The 21010-nt window shown below is 55.7% G+C and overlaps 1 protein-coding gene across 3 annotated transcripts in view; it reads left to right on the top strand.

The window, feature by feature from the left end:
- The first annotated feature begins 5862 nt into the window (after window positions 1-5862).
- BCORL1 (BCL6 corepressor like 1) overlaps window positions 5863-21010 on the top strand; it is a 112203-nt gene continuing 97055 nt past the window's right edge. For 2 of the 3 annotated variants that reach the window (XM_073642205.1, XM_073642208.1), the window contains exon 1: window positions 16045-16235. The gene's annotated coding sequence lies outside the window, so the exon portion shown is untranslated. Of the gene's footprint in view, window positions 5975-16044; window positions 16236-21010 lie in introns of those variants that run through there. The other variant, XM_073642207.1, reaches the window with a different exon arrangement.

Here is a 21010-nt window from a genome sequence, read left to right as displayed (position 1 = left end):
TCTCGCTGATTGGTAGCGGTCGCGGTGGCCGGCTGCGACCGATCAGCAGAGCGGCGTTTAAATTTGCCGCCCATCTCGCTGATTGGTCGCGGTAGCCGGCCGCGACCAATCAGCAGAGCGGCATTTAAATTTGCCGCCCATCTCGCTGATTGGTCGCTGTAGCCGGCCACCTCGACCAATCAGCACAGCGGCGTTTACATTTGCCGCCCATCTCGCCGATTGGTCACGGTCGGCCACCGCGACCAATCAGCACAGAGGCGTTTAAATTTGCTGCCCATCTCGTTGATTGGTCGCGGCCGGCCTCCGCGACCAATCAGCACAGCGGCGTTTAAATTTGCCGCCCATCTCGCTGATTGGTCACGGCCGGTCACCGCGACCAATCAGCAGAGCGGCATTTAAATTTGCAGCCCATCTTGCTCATTGGTCGCGGCCGGCCGGCCACCGCGACCAATCAGCAGAGCGGCATTTAAATTTGCCGCCCATCTTGCTCATTGGTCGCGGCCGGCCACCGCGACCAATCAGCGTCGTATTAGTGTGGGCCCGGGAGCGGCGCTGCTTGTGCGGCTCCGTATTAGCGAGGACCGGGGAGCGGCGCTGCCTGTGCGGCTCCTTCTGCTGAGAGAAGCCGGGAGATGAGCGGCTGCTCGCAGCAGAAACATCCCGACCGGAGGCGCCGCTCCCCGGTCCTCCGTTCACACTTGCTGTCGGGAGATCAGCGGGCCAAGCTGCTGATCTTCCGACGTTAGCCGCATGGAGGTCAGCGGCGCCGGTCAGGGTAGTTGTGCTGCTAGCGCTGCTCATCTCCCCGCTGCAACGCCGCTGACCTCCGTCCGCTAAATGAGAAGCAAAAGGCCGCCATCTTTTTTCAGAAATCCCGCGGCGCTGATTGGCCGCTGCCGGACCAATGAGCGATGCGGGATTTCCAGGACAGACAGACAGAAAGACAGATAGACAGACAGACGGGATAAGACAATTATATAGATACACACACCATATATACAGGCACATACACATATACACACAGGTATATACACAGCTATATATACTATATACACACACACACATATACTACATACACACAGGTATATACACAGCTATATATACTATATACACACATACCATAGATACAGGCACATACACATATACTATATACACACAGGTATATACACAGCTATATATACTATATAGACACCATATATACAGGCACATACACATATACTACATACACACAGGTATATACACAGCTATATATACTATATATACACACCATATATACAGGCACATACACATATACTATATACACACAGGTATATACACAGCTATATATACTATATACACACCATATATACAGGCTCATACACATATACTACATACACACAGGTATATACACAGCTATATATATATATATATATATATATATATATATATATATATATATATATACACACACACCATATATACAGGCACATACACATATACTACATACACACAGGTATATACACAGCTATATATACTATATACACACACCATATATACAGGCACATACACATATACTATATACACACAGGTATATACACAGCTATATATACTATATACACACACACCATATATACAGGCACATACACACATACTATATACACACAGGTATATATACACTATATACACACACCATATATACAGGCACATACACATATACTACATACACACAGGTATATACACAGCTATATATACACACACACCATAAATACAGGCACATACACATATACTATATACACACAGGTATATACACAGCTATATATATTATATATACACACACACCATATATACAGGCACATACACATATACTACAAACACACAGGTATATACACAGCTATATATACTATATATACACACCATATATACAGGCACATACACATATACTATATACACACACCATATATACAGGCACATACACATATACTACAAACACACAGGTATATACACAGCTATATATACTATATACACATACCATATATACAGGCACATACACATATACTACAAACACACAGGTATATACACAGCTATATATACTATATATACACACCATATATACAGGCACATATACTATATACACACAGGTATATACACAGCTATATATACTATATATACACACCATATATACAGGCACATATACTATATACACACAGGTATTTACACAGCTATATATACACACCATGTATACAGGCACATACACATATGCTATATATACACAGCTATATATACAAGCACATACACTATATACACACAGGTATATACACAGCTATATATACTATATACACACACACCATATATACAGGCACATACACATATACTACATACACACAGGTATATACACAGCTATATATACTATATATACACCATATATACAGACACATACACATATACTATATACACACAGGTATATACACAGCTATATATACAGGCACATATACTATATACACAGCTATATATACTATATACACACACCATATATACAGGCACATAAACATATACTACATACACACAGGTATATACACAGCTATATACACACACCATATATACAGGCACATACACATATACTATATACACACAGGTATATACACAGCTATATATACTATATACACACCATATATACAGGCACATACACATATACTATATACACACAGGTATATACACAGCTATATATACTATATATACACATACCATATATACAGGCACATACACATATACTATATACACACAGGTATATACACAGCTATATATACTATATATACACATACCATATATACAGGCACATACACATATACTACATACACACAGGTATATACACAGCTATATATACTATATATACACACACCATATATACAGGCACATACACATATACTATATACACACAGGTATATACACAGCTATATATACTATATATACACACCATATATACAGGCACATACACATATACTATATACACAGCTATATATACTATATACACAGGTATATACACAGCTATATATACTATATACACACCATATATACAGGCACATACCATATACTACATACACACAGGTATATACACAGCTATATATACTATATATACACACACCATATATACAGGCACATACACATATACTATATACACACAGGTATATACACAGCTATATATACTATATACACACCATATATACAGGCACATACACATATACTATATACACAGCTATATATACTATATACACACAGGTATATACACAGCTATATATACTATATACACACATATACAGGCACATACACATATACTACATACACACAGGTATATACACAGCTATATACACACACCATATATACAGGCACATACACATATACTACATACACACAGGTATATACACAGCTATATATACTATATACACACCATATATACGGGCACATACACATATACTATATACACACAGGTATATACACAGCTATATACACACACCATATATACAGGCACATACACATATACTATATACACACAGGTATATACACAGCTATATATACTATATACACACCATATATACAGGCACATACACATATACTACATACACACAGGTATATACACAGCTATATATACTATATATACACACACCATATATACAGGCACAAACACATATACTATATACACACAGGTATATACACAGCTATATATACTATATACACACACCATATATACAGGCACATACACATATACTACATACACACAGGTATATACACAGCTATATATACTATATACACACCATATATACAGGCACATACACATATACTATATACACACAGGTATATACACAGCTATATATACTATTTACACACCATATATACAGGCACATACACATATACTATATACACACAGGTATATACACAGCTATATATACTATATACACACCATATATACAGGCACATACACATATACTATATACACACAGGTATATACACAGCTATATATACTATATACACACCATATATACAGGCACAAACACATATACTACATACACACAGGTATATACACAGCTATATATACTATATACACACACCATATATACAGGCACATACACATATACTATATACACAGCTATATATACTATATACACACAGGTATATACACAGCTATATATACCATATACACACACCATATATACAGGCACATACACATATACTATATACACACAGCTATATATACACACCATATATACAGGCACATACACATATACTATATACACAGCTATATATACTATATACACACAGGTATATACACAGCTATATATACTATATACACACCATATATACAGGCACATACACATATACTACATACACAGTTATATACACAGCTATATATACCATATACACACACCATATATACAGGCACATACACATATACTATATACACAGCTATATATACTATATACACACAGGTATATACACAGCTATATATACTATATACACACCATATATACAGGCACATACACATATACTACATACACACAGTTATATACACAGCTATATATACTATATACACACCATATATACAGGCACATACACATATACTATATACACACAGGTATATACACAGCTATATATACTATATACACACACCATATATACAGGCACATACACATACACTATATACACACAGCTATATATACTATATATACACACCATATATACAGGCACATACACATATACTATATACACACAGGTATATACACAGCTATATATACTATATACACACACCATATATACAGGCACATATAACCAGATAATAATTACCACTCGGTAGCCTCCTCTCCCGTCCCCTCAGCCTCCTCTCCCGTCCCCTCAGCCTCCTCTCCCGTCCTCAGCCTCCTCTCCCGTCCCCTCAGCCTCCTCTCCCGTCCTCAGCCTCCTCTCCCGTCCCCTCAGCCTCCTCTCCCGTCCCCTCAGCCTCCTCTCCCGTCCCCTCAGCCCCCTCTCCCGTCCCCTCAGCCTCCTCTCCCGTCCTCAGCCTCCTCTCCCGTCCCCTCAGCCCCCTCTCCCGTCCCCTCAGCCCCCTCTCCCGTCCCCTCAGCCCCCTCTCCCGTCCCCTCAGCCTCCTCTCCCGTCCCCTCAGCCCCCTCTCCCGTCCCCTCAGCCCCCTCTCCCGTCCCCTCAGCCCCCTCTCCCGTCCCCTCAGCCTCCTCTCCCGTCCCCTCAGCCTCCTCTCCCGTCCCCTCAGCCCCCTCTCCCGTCCCCTCAGCCCCCTCTCCCGTCCCCTCAGCCTCCTCTCCCGTCCCCTCAGCCTCCTCTCCCGTCCCCTCAGCCTCCTCTCCCGTCCCCTCAGCCTCCTCTCCCGTCCCCTCAGCCTCCTCTCCCGTCCCCTCAGCCCCCTCTCCCGTCCTCAGCCTCCTCTCCCGTCCCCTCAGCCTCCTCTCCCGTCCCCTCAGCCCCCTCTCCCGTCCCCTCAGGCCCCTCTCCCGTCCCCTCAGCCCCCTCTCCCGTCCCCTCAGCACCCTCTCCCGTCCCCTCAGCCTCCTGTCCCCTCAGCCTCCTCTCCTGTCCCCTCAGCCTCCTGTCCCCTCAGCCTCCTCTCCTGTCCCCTCAGTCTCCTGTCCCCTCAGCCTCCTCTCCTGTCCCCTCAGTCTCCTGTCCCCTCAGCCTCCTCTCCTGTCCCCTCAGTCTCCTGTCCCCTCAGCCTCCTCTCCTGTCCCCTCAGTCTCCTGTCCCCTCAGCCCCCTCTCCTGTCCCCTCAGTCTCCTGTCCCCTCAGCCCCCTCTCCTGTCCCCTCAGCCTCCTCTCCTCTCCTGAGCAGAGTCCCGGCCGTAGCCCCTCCACCTCTCCCACAGGGGCGGGGCTTGTACGGAGCTCCTCCCACTGATTCCGGGACCATCGGGATTCACCAGATTACAGGAGAGCGGAGCCCGGAGATATCACTGCTGGAAGAGAGACCCCCGACTGCGGCTGTATGCCCACCCAGGTGTCACACACCGTCCTCCTGTGTATAGTGGTGTCACACGCCGTCCTCCTGTGTATAGTGGTGTCACACGCCGTCCTCCTGTGTATAGTGGTGTCACACGCCGTCCTCCTGTGTATAGTGGTGTCACACGCCGTCCTCCTGTGTATAGTGGTGTCACACGCCGTCCCCCTGTGTATAGTGGTGTCACACGCCGTCCTCCTGTGTATAGTGGGGTCACACGCCGTCCTCCTGTGTATAGTGGTGTCACACGCCGTCCTCCTGTGTATAGTGGTGTCACACACCGTCCCCCTGTGTATAGCGGTGTCACACGCCGTCCCCCTGTGTATAGCGGTGTCACACGCCGTCCTCCTGTGTATAGCGGTGTCACACGCCGTCCTCCTGTGTATAGTGGTGTCACACGCCGTCCTCCTGTGTATAGTGGTGTCACACGCCGTCCCCCTGTGTATAGTGGTGTCACACGCCGTCCTCCTGTGTATAGTGGTGTCACACATCGTCCTCCTGTGTATAGTGGTGTCACACGCCGTCCCCCTGTGTATAGCGGTGTCACACGCCGTCCTCCTGTGTATAGCGGTGTCACACGCCGTCCCCCTGTGTATAGTGGTGTCACACGCCGTCCCCCTGTGTATAGTGGTGTCACACGCCGTCCCCCTGTGTATAGTGGTGTCACACGCCGTCCTCCTGTGTATAGTGGTGTCACACGCCGTCCTCCTGTGTATAGTGGTGTCACACGCCGTCCTCCTGTGTATAGTGGTGTCACACGCCGTCCTCCTGTGTATAGTGGTGTCACACGCCGTCCTCCTGTGTATAGTGGTGTCACACGCCGTCCCCCTGTGTATAGTGGTGTCACACGCCGTCCTCCTGTGTATAGTGGTGTCACACGCCGTCCCCCTGTGTATAGTGGTGTCACACGCCGTCCTCCTGTGTATAGCGGTGTCACACATCGTCCTCCTGTGTATAGCGGTGTCACACGCCGTCCCCCTGTGTATAGCGGTGTCACACGCCGTCCTCCTGTGTATAGTGGTGTCACACGCCGTCCCCCTGTGTATAGTGGTGTCACACGCCGTCCCCCTGTGTATAGTGGTGTCACACGCCGTCCCCCTGTGTATAGTGGTGTCACACGCCGTCCTCCTGTGTATAGTGGTGTCACACACCGTCCCCCTGTGTATAGTGGTGTCACACGCCGTCCTCCTGTGTATAGTGGTGTCACACGCCGTCCTCCTGTGTATAGTGGTGTCACACGCCGTCCTCCTGTGTATAGTGGTGTCACACGCCGTCCTCCTGTGTATAGTGGTGTCACACGCCGTCCTCCTGTGTATAGCGGTGTCACACGCCGTCCCCCTGTGTATAGCGGTGTCACACGCCGTCCTCCTGTGTATAGCGGTGTCACACGCCGTCCTCCTGTGTATAGCGGTGTCACACGCCGTCCTCCTGTGTATAGCGGTGTCACACGCCGTCCCCCTGTGTATAGCGGTGTCACACGCCGTCCTCCTGTGTATAGCGGTGTCACACGCCGTCCTCCTGTGTATAGCGGTGTCACACGCCGTCCCCCTGTGTATAGCGGTGTCACACGCCGTCCCCCTGTGTATAGTGGTGTCACACGCCGTCCTCCTGTGTATAGTGGTGTCACACGCCGTCCCCCTGTGTATAGTGGTGTCACACGCCGTCCTCCTGTGTATAGTGGTGTCACACGCCGTCCCCTTGTGTATAGTGGTGTCACACGCCGTCCTCCTGTGTATAGTGGTGTCACACGCCGTCCCCCTGTGTATAGTGGTGTCACACGCCGTCCCCCTGTGTATAGTGGTGTCACACGCCGTCCCCCTGTGTATAGTGGTGTCACACGCCGTCCTCCTGTGTATAGTGGTGTCACACGCCGTCCCCCTGTGTATAGTGGTGTCACACGCCGTCCTCCTGTGTATAGTGGTGTCACACGCCGTCCCCCTGTGTATAGCGGGGTCACACGCCGTTGCCCTGTGTATAGTGGTGTCACACGCCGTCCCCCTGTGTATAGTGGTGTCACACACCGTCCCCCTGTGGATAGTGGTGTCACACACCGTCCCCCTGTGTACAGCACTGTGTCCCTCTCTCCCTCCTCCTGTGCACAGCACTGTATCCCTCTCTCTCTTCTCCTGTGCACAGCACTGTGTCCGTCTCTCCCTCCTCCTGTGCACAACACTGTGTCCCTCTCTCCCTCCTCCTGTGCACAGCACTGTGTCCCTCTGTCCCTCCTCCTGTGCACAGCACTGTGTCCCTCTCTCCCTCCTCCTGTGCACAGCACTGTGTCCCTCCTCCTGTGCACAGCACTGTGTCCCTCTCCCTCCTCCTGTGTATAGCACTGTGTCCCTCCTCCTGTGCACAGCACTGTGTCCCTCCTCCTGTGCACAGCACTGTGTCCCTCCTCCTGTGCACAGCACTGTGTCCCTCTGTCCCTCCTCCTGTGCACAGCACTGTGTCCCTCTCTCCCTCCTCCTGTGCACAGCACTGTGTCCCTCCTCCTGTGCACAGCACTGTGTCCCTCTCCCTCCTCCTGTGTATAGCACTGTGTCCCTCCTCCTGTGCACAGCACTGTGTCCCTCCTCCTGTGCACAGCACTGTGTCCCTCCTCCTGTGCACAGCACTGTGTCCCTCTGTCCCTCCTCCTGTGCACAGCACTGTGTCGCTCTCTCCCTCCTCCCGTGCACAGCACTGTGTCCTTCTCTCTCTCCTCCCGTGCTCAGCACTGTGTCCCTCTCGCTCTCCTCCCGTGCACAGCACTGTGTCCCTCTCTCCCTCCTCCCGTGCGCAGCACTGTGTCCCTCTCTCCCTCCTCCTGTGCACAGCACTGTGTCCCTCTGTCCCTCCTCCTGTGCACAGCACTGTGTCCCTCTGTCCCTCCTCCTGTGCACAGCACTGTGTCCCTCCTCCTGTGCACAGCACTGTGTCCCTCTCCCTCCTCCTGTGTATAGCACTGTGTCCCTCCTCCTGTGCACAGCACTGTGTCCCTCCTCCTGTGCACAGCACTGTGTCCCTCCTCCTGTGCCCAGCACTGTGTCCCTCCTCCTGTGCCCAGCACTGTGTCCCTCTCTCCCTCCTCCTGTGCACAGCACTGTGTCCCTCCTCCTGTGCACAGCACTGTGTCCCTCTCTCCCTCCTCCTGTGCACAGCACTGTGTCCCTCCTCCTGTGCACAGCACTGTGTCCCTCCTCCTGTGCACAGCACTGTGTCCCTCTCTCCCTCCTCCTGTGCACAGCACTGTGTCCCTCTCTCCCTCCTCCTGTGCACAGCACTGTGTCCTTCTCTCTCTCCTCCCGTGCACAGCACTGTGTCCCTCTCGCTCTCCTCCCGTGCACAGCACTGTGTCCCTCTCGCTCTCCTCCCATGCACAGCACCGTGTCCCTCTCTCCCTCCTCCCGTGCGCAGCACCGTGTCCCTCTCTCCCTCCTCCCGTGCGCAGCACCGTGTCCCTCTCTCCCTCCTCCCGTGCGCAGCACCATGTTCCTCTCTCCCTCACCCGTGCGCAGCACCGTGTCCCTCTCTCCTTCCTCCCGTGCGCAGCACCGTGTCCCTCTCTCCCTCCTCCCGTGCGCAGCACCGTGTCCCTCTCTCCCTCCTCCCGTGCGCAGCACCGTGTCCCTCTCTCCCTCCTCCCGTGCGCAGCACCGTGTCCCTCTCTCCCTCCTCCCGTGCGCAGCACCGTGTCCCTCTCTCCCTCCTCCCGTGCGCAGCACCGTGTCCCTCTCTCCCTCCTCCCGTGCGCAGCACCGTGTCCCTCTCTCCCTCCTCCCGTGCGCAGCACCCTGTCCCTCTCTCCCTCCTCCCGTGCACAGCACCCTGTCCCTCTCTCCCCCCTCCCGTGCACAGCACCCTGTCCCTCTCTCCCCCCTCCCGTGCACAGCACCGTGTCCCTTTCTCCCTCCTCCCGTGCACAGCACCGTGTCCCTCTCTCCCTCCTCCCGTGCACAGCACCGTGTCCCTCTCTCCCTCCTCCCGTGCACAGCACCGTGTCCCTCTCTCCCTCCTCCCGTGCACAGCACCGTGTCCCTCTCTCCCTCCTCCCGTGCACAGCACCGTGTCCCTCTGTCCCTCCTCCAGTGCACAGCACTGTGTCCCTCCTCCAGTGTACAGCACTGTGTCCCTCTGTCCCTCCTCCTGTGCACAGCAATGTGTCCCTCCTCCTGTGCACAGCAATGTGTCCCTCTCTCCCTCCTCCTGTGCACAGCACTGTGTCCCTCCTCCTGTGCACAGCACTGTGTCCCTCCTCCTGTGCACAGCACTGTGTCCCTCTCTCCCTCCTCCTGTGCACAGCACTGTGTCTCTCTCTCCCTCCTCCCGTGCACAGCACTGTGTCCCTCTCTCCCTCCTCCCGTGCACAGCACTGTGTCCCTCTCTCTCTCCTCCTGTGCACAGCACTGTGTCCCTCTCTCCCTCCTCCTGTGCACAGCACTGTGTCCCTCTCTCCCTCCTCCCGTGCACAGCACTGTGTCCCTCTCTCCCTCCTCCCGTGCACAGCACTGTGTCCCTCGCTCTCTCCTCCCGTGCACAGCACTGTGTCCCTCTCTCTCCTCCTGTGCACAGCACTGTGTCCCTCCTGCTGTGCACAGCACTGTGTCCCTCCTGCTATGCACAGCACTGTGTCCCTCCTGCTGTGCACAGCACTGTGTCCCTCCTGCTGTGCACAGCACTGTGTCCCTCCTCCTGTGCACAGCACTGTGTCCCTCCTCCTGTGCACAGCACTGTGTCCCTCCTCCTGTGCACAGCACTGTGTCCCTCCTCCTGTGCACAGCACTGTGTCCCTCCTCCTGTGCACAGCACTGTGTCCCTCTCTCCCTCCTCCTGTGCACAGCACTGTGTCCCTCTCTCCCTCCTCCTGTGCACAGCACTGTGTCCCTCTCTCCCTCCTCCTGTGCACAGCACCGTGTCCCTCTCTCCCTCCTCCTGTGCACAGCACCGTGTCCCTCTCTCCCTCCTCCCGTGCACAGCACCGTGTCCTTCTCTCTCTCCTCCCGTGCACAGCACCGTGTCCCTCTCGCTCTCCTCCCGTGCACAGCACCGTGTCCCTCTCTCCCTCCTCCCGTGCACAGCACCGTGTCCCTCTCTCCCTCCTCCCGTGCACAGCACCGTGTCCCTCTCTCCCTCCTCCCGTGCACAGCACCGTGTCCCTCTCTCCCTCCTCCCGTGCACAGCACCGTGTCCCTCTCTCCCTCCTCCCGTGCACAGCACCGTGTCCCTCTCTCCCTCCTCCCGTGCACAGCACCGTGTCCCTCTCTCCCTCCTCCCGTGCACAGCACCGTGTCCCTCTCTCCCTCCTCCCGTGCACAGCACCGTGTCCCTCTCTCCCTCCTCCCGTGCACAGCACCGTGTCCCTCTCTCCCTCCTCCCGTGCACAGCACCGTGTCCCTCTCTCCCTCCTCCCGTGCACAGCACCGTGTCCCTCTCTTCCTCCTCCTGTGCACAGCACCGTGTCCCTCTCTCTCCCTCCTCCCGTGCGCAGCACTGTGTCCCTCTCTCCCTCCTCCCATGCACAGCACTGTGTCCCTCTCTCCCTCCTCCTGTGCACAGCACCGTGTCCCTCTCTCCCTCCTCCTGTGCACAGCACCGTGTCCCTCTCTCTCTCCTCCTGTGCACAGCACCGTGTCCCTCTCTCTCCCTCCTCCTGTGCACAGCACTGTGTCCCTCTCTCTCCCTCCTCCTGTGCACAGCACTGTGTCCCTCTCTCCCTCCTCCTGTGCACAGCACTGTGTCCCTCTCTCCCTCCTCCTGTGCACAGCACCGTGTCCCTCTCTCTCCCTCCTCCCGTGCGCAGCACTGTGTCCCTCTCTCCCTCCTCCCGTGCACAGCACTGTGTCCCTCTCTCCCTCCTCCTGTGTACAGCACTGTGTCCCTCTCTCCCTCCTCCTGTGCACAGCACTGTGTCCCTCTCTCCCTCCTCCTGTGCACAGCACTGTGTCCCTCTCTCCCTCCTCCTGTGCACAGCACTGTGTCCCTCTCTCCCTCCTCCTGTGCACAGCACTGTGTCCCTCTCTCCCTCCTCCTGTGCACAGCACTGTGTCCCTCTCTCCCTCCTCCTGTGCACAGCACTGTGTCCCTCTCTCCCTCCTCCTGTGCGCAGCACTGTGTCCCTCTCTCCCTCCTCCTGTGCGCAGCACTGTGCCCCTCTCTCCCTCCTCCTGTGTACAGCACTGTGTCCCTCTCTCCCTCCTCCTGTGGACAGCACTGTGTCCCTCTCTCTCTCCTCCTGTGCGCAGCACTGTGTCCCTCTCTCTCTCCTCCTGTGCGCAGCACTGTGTCCCTCTCTCCCTCCTCCTGTGCACAGCACTGTGTCCCTCTCTCCCTCCTCCTGTGCTCAGCACTGTGTCCCTCTCTCCCTCCTCCTGTGCACAGCACTGTGTCCCTCTCTCCCTCCTCCTGTGCACAGCACTGTGTCCCTCTCTCCCTCCTCCTGTGCACAGCACCGTGTCCCTCTCTCTCCCTCCTCCTGTGCGCAGCACTGTGTCCCTCTCTCCCTCCTCCTGTGCGCAGCACTGTGTCCCTCTCTCCCTCCTCCTGTGCACAGCACTGTGTCCCTCTCTCCCTCCTCCTGTGCACAGCACCGTGTCCCTCTCTCCCTCCTCCTGTGCACAGCACCGTGTCCCTCTCTCTCCCTCCTCCTGTGCACAGCACCGTGTCCCTCTCTCTCCCTCCTCCTGTGCGCAGCACTGTGTCCCTCTCTCTCTCCTCCTGTGCGCAGCACTGTGTCCCTCTCTCTCTCCTCCTGTGCGCAGCACTGTGTCCCTCTCTCCCTCCTCCTGTGCGCAGCACTGTGTCCCTCTCTCCCTCCTCCTGTGCACAGCACTGTGTCCCTCTCTCCCTCCTCCTGTGCACAGCACCGTGTCCCTCTCTCTCCCTCCTCCTGTGCACAGCACTGTGTCCCTCTCTCCCTCCTCCTGTGCGCAGCACTGTGTCCCTCTCTCTCTCCTCCTGTGCGCAGCACTGTGTCCCTCTCTCTCTCCTCCTGTGCGCAGCACTGTGTCCCTCTCTCCCTCCTCCTGTGCACAGCACTGTGTCCCTCTCTCCCTCCTCCTGTGCACAGCACTGTGTCCCTCTCTCCCTCCTCCTGTGCACAGCACTGTGTCCCTCTCTCCCTCCTCCTGTGCACAGCACTGTGTCCCTCTCTCCCTCCTCCTGTGTACAGCACTGTGTCCCTCTCTCCCTCCTCCTGTGCACAGCACTGTGTCCCTCTCTCCCTCCTCCTGTGCACAGCACTGTGTCCCTCTCTCCCTCCTCCTGTGCACAGTACTGTGTCCCTCTCTCCCTCCTCCTGTGCACAGCACTGTGTCCCTCTCTCCCTCCTCCTGTGCACAGCACTGTGTCCCTCTCTCTCTCTCCTCCCGTGCTCAGCACTGTGTCCCTCTCTCCCTCCTCCTGTGCGCAGTACTGTGTCCCTCTCTCCCTCCTCCTGTGCACAGCACTGTGTCCCTCTCTCCCTCCTCCTGTGCCCAGCACTGTGTCCCTCTCTCCCTCCTCCTGTGCACAGTACTGTGTCCCTCTCTCCCTCCTCCTGTGCACAGTACTGTGTCCCTCTCTCCCTCCTCCTGTGCACAGCACTGTGTCCCTCTCTCCCTCCTCCTGTGCACAGCACTGTGTCCCTCTCTCCCTCCTCCTGTGCACAGCACTGTGTCCCTCTCTCTCTCCTCCTGTGCACAGCACTGTGTCCCTCTCTCTCTCCTCCTGTGCACAGCACTGTGTCCCTCTCTCCCTCCTCCTGTGCACAGCACTGTGTCCCTCTCTCCCTCTTCCTGTGCACAGCACTGTGTCCCTCTCTCCCTCCTCCTGTGCACAGCACTGTGTCCCTCTCTCTCTCTCCTCCCGTGCTCAGCACTGTGTCCCTCTCTCCCTCCTCCCGTGCACAGTACTGTGTCCCTCTCTCCCTCCTCCTGTGCACAGCACTGTGTCCCTCTCTCCCTCCTCCTGTGCACAGCACTGTGTCCCTCTCTCCCTCCTCCTGTGCACAGCACTGTGTCCCTCTCTCCCTCCTCCTGTGCACAGCACTGTGTCCCTCTCTCTCTCCTCCTGTGCACAGCACTGTGTCCCTCTCTCTCTCCTCCTGTGCACAGCACTGTGTCCCTCTCTCCCTCCTCCTGTGCACAGCACTGTGTCCCTCTCTCCCTCCTCCTGTGCACAGCACTGTGTCCCTCTCTCCCTCCTCCCGTGCACAGCACTGTGTCCCTCTCTCTCTCTCCTCCCGTGCTCAGCACTGTGTCCCTCTCTCCCTCCTCCTGTGCACAGTACTGTGTCCCTCTCTCCCTCCTCCTGTGCACAGCACTGTGTCCCTCTCTCCCTCCTCCTGTGCACAGCACTGTGTCCCTCTCTCTCTCTCCTCCCGTGCTCAGCACTGTGTCCCTCTCTCCCTCCTCCTGTGCGCAGCACTGTGTCCCTCTCTCCCTCCTCCTGTGCACAGCACTGTGTCCCTCTCTCCCTCCTCCTGTGCACAGCACTGTGTCCCTCTCTCCCTCCTCCTGTGCACAGCACTGTGTCCCTCTCTCCCTCCTCCTGTGCACAGCACTGTGTCCCTCTCTCCCTCCTCCTGTGCACAGCACTGTGTCCCTCTCTCCCTCCTCCTGTGCACAGCACTGTGTCCCTCTCTCCCTCCTCCTGTGCACAGCACTGTGTCCCTCTCTCTCTCCTCCTGTGCACAGCACTGTGTCCCTCTCTCCCTCCTCCTGTGTACAGCACTGTGTCCCTCTCTCCCTCCTCCTGTGCACAGCACTGTGTCCCTCTCTCTCTCCTCCTGTGCACAGCACTGTGTCCCTCTCTCCCTCCTCCTGTGCACAGCACTGTGTCCCTCTCTCCCTCCTCCTGTGCACAGCACTGTGTCCCTCTCTCCCTCCTCCTGTGCACAGCACTGTGTCCCTCTCTCCCTCCTCCTGTGCACAGCACTGTGTCCCTCTCTCTCTCCTCCTGTGCACAGCACTGTGTCCCTCTCTCCCTCCTCCTGTGCACAGCACTGTGTCCCTCTCTCCCTCCTCCTGTGCACAGCACTGTGTCCCTCTCTCCCTCCTCCTGTGCACAGCACTGTGTCCCTCTCTCCCTCCTCCTGTGCACAGCACTGTGTCCCTCTCTCCCTCCTCCTGTGCACAGCACTGTGTCCCTCTCTCTCTCCTCCTGTGCACAGCACTGTGTCCCTCTCTCCCTCCTCCTGTGCACAGCACTGTGTCCCTCTCTCCCTCCTCCTGTGTACAGCACTGTGTCCCTCTCTCCCTCCTCCTGTGCACAGCACTGTGTCCCTCTCTCTCTCCTCCTGTGCACAGCACTGTGTCCCTCTCTCCCTCCTCCTGTGCACAGCACTGTGTCCCTCTCTCTCTCCTCCTGTGCACAGCACTGTGTCCCTCTCTCCCTCCTCCTGTGCACAGCACTGTGTCCCTCTCTCCCTCCTCCTGTGCACAGCACTGTGTCCCTCTCTCTCTCCTCCTGTGCACAGCACTGTGTCCCTCTCTCCCTCCTCCTGTGCACAGCACTGTGTCCCTCTCTCTCTCCTCCTGTGCACAGCACTGTGTCCCTCTCTCCCTCCTCCTGTGCACAGCACTGTGTCCCTCTCTCCCTCCTCCTGTGCACAGCACTGTGTCCCTCTCTCCCTCCTCCTGTGCACAGCACTGTGTCCCTCTCTCTCTCCTCCTGTGCACAGCACTGTGTCCCTCTCTCCCTCCTCCTGTGCACAGCACTGTGTCCCTCTCTCCCTCCTCCTGTGTACAGCACTGTGTCCCTCTCTCCCTCCTCCTGTGCACAGCACTGTGTCCCTCTCTCCCTCCTCCTGTGCACAGCACTGTGTCCCTCTCTCCCTCCTCCTGTGCACAGCACTGTGTCCCTCTCTCCCTCCTCCTGTGCACAGCACTGTGTCCCTCTCTCCCTCCTCCTGTGCACAGCACTGTGTCCCTCTCTCTCTCCTCCTGTGCACAGCACTGTGTACACCTCTGTCCTCTCTGTGTCTCCGGGATGGATGTGTGCGCTGCGCTCGCTTTTTTCCTCTCTTCTGCCCCCCCGCCCCGGCCGCCCGCGGTGCATGCTGGGACTGGTAGTTCTCGCGCAGTCTGGCCCCCATTGGCGGCAGTGGTGGGCGGCGCGGTGCCTGGACTACACTTCCCGTCACGCCCTGCGCGGCCTGGCTCTGTGCTCTCGCTCGCTGCTGCCAGTGTCTCCGCCGAAACCTTCTTCTTCTTCTTCTTCTTCTTGTTTTCGTCCGGGAGCAGAAGCCGCCGCGGAGCCCGGGCTGAGCCGCCGCCCCGGGCCGGACTGCGGAGTCACGGAACAGGTGCGTCCAGCAGCGCCGCCGCCGCTCCCGCTCCGCCTCCTCCTCCTGCTGCTGCTCCCGGGTGTCCCCGACGCTCCGGACATTTAAACCCCCCACTGAGCTCCGCTCGGCCCCGCTCCCCGCCGCGGGCTGCGCCGGAACTCCCGGGGGCTGCTCCCTGCCCCGCGCTCAGCCCCGCAACACCCGGCGCTCAGCTGCGGCCGCCCGCGGGTGTCGCGATGTCCGTGGCTCGGAGATGGGTCTCTATGGTAACAGTCGGGCGGCGGCGGCGGAGGGTCCCGGAGCGGAGGGTCCTGAGCCCGGGGGGTCCTGAGCCCCGAGGTCCCGGCAGCGCATCCGCCACAACTCAGCGGGTGTGCGGGTCACCTCCGTGTTCGGGCACTTGGCTGGAGTTGTCCCTCCGCGTCATCCGCGACCGACTGCAGCGGCGCCAGGCAGCACGATCGGCCCGATCCCTGCGCGATGTCTGCGATACTCCGAGCTAATGAGCGCAGCTGGTGCGGCTGTATCGCACGGTATCCGATCTTCAGGCTGTATCGCACGGTATCCGATCTTCAGGCTGTATCGCACGGGATCCGATCTTCAGGCTGTATCGCACGGGATCCGATCTTCAGGCTGTATCACACGGGATCCGATCTTCAGGCTGTATCGCACGGTATCCGATCTTCAGGCTGTATCGCACGGTATCCGATCTTCAGGCTGTATCGCACGGGATCCGATCTTCAGGCTGTATCGCACGGTATCCGATCTTCAGGCTGTATCGCACGGGATCCGATCTTCAGGCTGTATCGCACGGGATCCGATCTTCAGGCTGTATCGCACGGGATCCGATCTTCAGGCTGTATCGCACGGGATCCGATCTTCAGGCTGTATCGCACGGGATCCGATCTTCAGGCTGTATCGCACGGGATCCGATCTTCAGGCTGTATCGCACGGGATCCGATCTTCAGGCTGTATCGCACGGGATCCGATCTTCAGGCTGTATCGCACGGGATCCGATCTTCAGGCTGTATCGCACGGGATCCGATCTTCAGGCTGTATCGCACGGGATCCGATCTTCAGGCTGTATCGCACGGGATCCGATCTTCAGGCTGTATCGCACGGGATCCGATCTTCAGGCTGTATGGCACGGGATCCGATCTTCAGGCTGTATGGCACGGGATCCGATCTTCAGGCTGTATGGCACGGGATCCGATCTTCAGGCTGTATGGCACGGGATCCGATCTTCAGGCTGTATGGCACGGGATCCGATCTTCAGGCTGTATGGCACGGGATCCGATCTTCAGGCTGTATGGCACGGGATCCGATCTTCAGGCTGTATGGCACGGGATCCGATCTTCAGGCTGTATTGCACGGGATCCGATCTTCAGGCTGTATGGCACGGGATCCGATCTTCAGGCTGTATGGCACGGGATCCGATCTTCAGGCTGTATGGCACGGGATCCGATCTTCAGGCTGTATGGCACGGGATCCGATCTTCAGGCTGTATGGCACGGGATCCGATCTCCATATAGACAAAGATGACGTACACAAACATATTCTATTCCAAAAGCTGTTAAATTTATTAGTACATATCAGTAAAAAAGACAAGATAGTCATTAGAAAAGTAGCTCAAATACATAAATAATGAGCCAAAACAAGGATGCCAGCGCTGACACACAACAAATAGATATATACAACAGATGGAGAAGATATGTATGTGTGTGTGTGTGTGTGTATATATATATATATATATATATATATATATATATATATATATATATATATATATATATATATATTATAACAAACCCCAACCCACCCGTACAGTATAATCACAAAGCTGGAGCTATAAATGTAAAAGTGCACAGTGCACATCCAAACAGAGAATATAATGGAAATAGGTATAGGTATAAATATATAACTCACATCTCCCCATCCCAACTACAAGCATGTATACCAAGGCGTCAAACTATCCAGCTACCAATAGAAAAACACAAGGCTTCAAACTAAGCCCTAAGATGCATAAAGACCGCTCACAGAGGTCAGGTTAGTTAGACACCTAAGGTCCTACGCAATAACTAAGTGGGGGTAGAGCATTACTCACTTATTGTAGTGTTATGTCAGCGCAGGCATCCGCAACCCTACGCGCGTTTCGGCGCTGTACCTTCAGGCTGTATCGCGGCGTATCCGATCTTCAGGCTGTATCGCGGCGTATCCGATCTTCAGGCTGTATCGCGGCGCGTCCGACTCCCGAGCCTTATGGCGCCGAGACCCCTCCCTGCGGAGCCCCCTTGTGTCGCCTCCCCTCTCTGCGGAGTCCCCCCAGTATCGCCCCCCCTCTCTGTGGAGCCCCTGTGTCGCCCCCCTCTCTGCGGAGCCCCCATGTGTCGCCTCCCCTCTGCGGAGCCCCCATGTGTCGCCCCCCCTCTCTGCGGAGCCCCCATGTGTCGCCTCCCCTCTCTGCGGAGCCCCCATGTGTCGCCCCCCCCTTCTCTGCGGAGCCCCCCTGTGTCGTCCCCCCTCTCTGCGGAGTCCCCCCTGTGTCGCCCCTCTCTGTGGAGCCCCCCTCTCTGCGGAGCCCCCATGTGTCGCCTCCCCTCTATGGAGCCCCCCTCTCTGCGGAGCCCCCCTGTGTCGCCCCTCTCTGTGGAGCCCCTGTGTCGCCCCCCCCCTCTCTGCGGAGCCCCCCTCTCTGCGGAGCCCCCATGTGTCGCCTCCCCTCTATGGAGCCCCCCTCTCTGCGGAGCCCCCCTGTGTCGCCCCTCTCTGTGGAGCCCCTGTGTCGCTTCCCCTCTCTGCGGAGCCCCCCTGTGTCGCCCCCCCCCCTCTCTGCGGAGCCCCCCTGTGTCGCCCCCTGTCCGGAGTCCTCTTACATCCTGGCTGGTTGTGGCAGTGGACGAGTCCTGTCCTTGCGCTGCCGGAACGTTTCCCCCGTTGGTCACACGGCTGCAGAGCTGACGGCGTGCGACCAATCAGCTGTCAGGTGTGAGGGCTCAGGTGCCGCGTCAGTGACTCGGAGCCCAGGCGGTTGTGACGGGGGCCCGGCGGTTGTGACGGGGGCCCGGCGGTTCTGCCAGTCTTGGGGCCGATGACCTCGGGAATTGAGCTGGTTCTCCGGTTGATTTCTCCTGGTCAGGCGGCCGTCGCTTCCTCTTGGGGTCTGTGCACACAGTCAGTATTTGCTGCAGGTATTTCTGCTCTTGGCAGCGTAACCTCCTCACTTTTTTGCTGCCTTTTACCAGTTTTCATGCGGTTTTGTTGCAGTTTGGTCTGTGGGTAAAATCTGCAATGTAGATTGAAATCTGCAAAGAAAACACAAGCAACGTGTGAACGAGACTCTGCTGATACTTGGAAAATATTCCTGGTTTTGTGGCAGAAGTGCGCAGAAAAAGCATGACAAATACAGCAATGTGTGCACAGACCCTTAAAGGGGTCCTGTACGGGCAGTGGTGATCAGTCGTCAGCGATGCAGACAGATATCAGAGCCATGTGTAGAGGGGGATTGTCAGCGCTGATCCCACCCGTGTGTGTACAGCGGCCGACACTTCCCCGGGCAGAGGCTGTTTGTGGAGGCTTCAGCAGCTGGAGGACGCTGGGCCTCAATCACATGTAGCTGCTCTGATTGTAGCACTGATAATGTCCAGAGAGATGACTGCCCCCTGGTGTTTCCGTACTGTAGATACAAGGATTGGGGGTCAGATCTGTGTAATTGTCACTTTCTCAGTATCGCACCCTCTGATGAGGAGATTCATAGCTGCAGAATTTCACATCAGGCCCATGGGTGCCAGTCACTAGTTAGGCTGTGATCACATGGGCAATGGTCCCCATAATCCGCACCGCTCTCTGCTGCGCTGCCCCAGTGTCCTCTCTCTGCCACGCTGCCCCATTATCCGCTCCTCTCTCTCTGCCCCATAATCCGCTCCTCTCTCTCTGCCCCATAATCCGCTCCTCTCTCTCTGCCCCATAATCCGCTCCTCTCTCTCTGCCCCATAATCCGCTCCTCTCTCTCTGCCCCATAATCCGCTCCTCTCTCTCTGCCCCATAATCCGCTCCTCTCTCTCTGCCCCATAATCCGCTCCTCTCTCTCTGCCCCATAATCCGCTCCTCTCTCTCTGCCCCATAATCCGCTCCTCTCTCTCTGCCCCATAATCCGCTCCTCTCTCTCTGCCCCGTAATCCGCTCCTCTCTCTCTGCCCCGTAATCCGCTCCTCTCTCTCTGCCCCGTTATCCGCTCCTCTCTGCCCCGTTATCCTCTCCTCTCTCTCTGCTCCGTTATCCTCTCCTCTCTCTCTGCCCCGTTATCCGCTCCTCTCTCTCTGCCCCGTTATCCGCTCCTCTCTCTCTGCCCCGTTATCCGCTCCTCTCTCTCTGCCCCGTTATCCGCTCCTCTCTCTCTGCCCCGTTATCCGCTCCTCTCTCTCTGCCCCGTTATCCGCTCCTCTCTCTCTGCCCCGTTATCCGCTCCTCTCTCTCTGCCCCGTTATCCGCTCCTCTCTCTCTGCCCCGTTATCCGCTCCTCTCTCTCTGCCCCGTTATCCGCTCCTCTCTCTCTGCCCCGTTATCCGCTCCTCTCTCTCTCTGCCCCGTTATCCGCTCCTCTCTCTCTCTGCCCCGTTATCCGCTCCTCTCTCTCTGCCCCGTTATCCGCTCCTCTCTCTCTGCCCCGTTATTATCCGCTCCTCTCTCTCTGCCCCGTTATCCGCTCCTCTCTCTCTGCCCCGTTATCCGCTCCTCTCTCTCTCTGCCCCGTTATCCGCTCCTCTCTCTCTCTGCCCCGTTATCCGCTCCTCTCT

The sequence above is a fragment of the Phyllobates terribilis genome, unplaced genomic scaffold (assembly GCF_046119375.1).
Source record: "Phyllobates terribilis strain yellow unplaced genomic scaffold, ASM4611937v1 Scaffold_7__3_contigs__length_470593459, whole genome shotgun sequence".
NCBI classification, from domain to species: Eukaryota; Metazoa; Chordata; class Amphibia; order Anura; family Dendrobatidae; genus Phyllobates; species Phyllobates terribilis.
The sequence above is the reverse complement of the archived record's forward strand: the minus strand, read 5'-3'. Positions and strand labels throughout refer to the sequence as shown.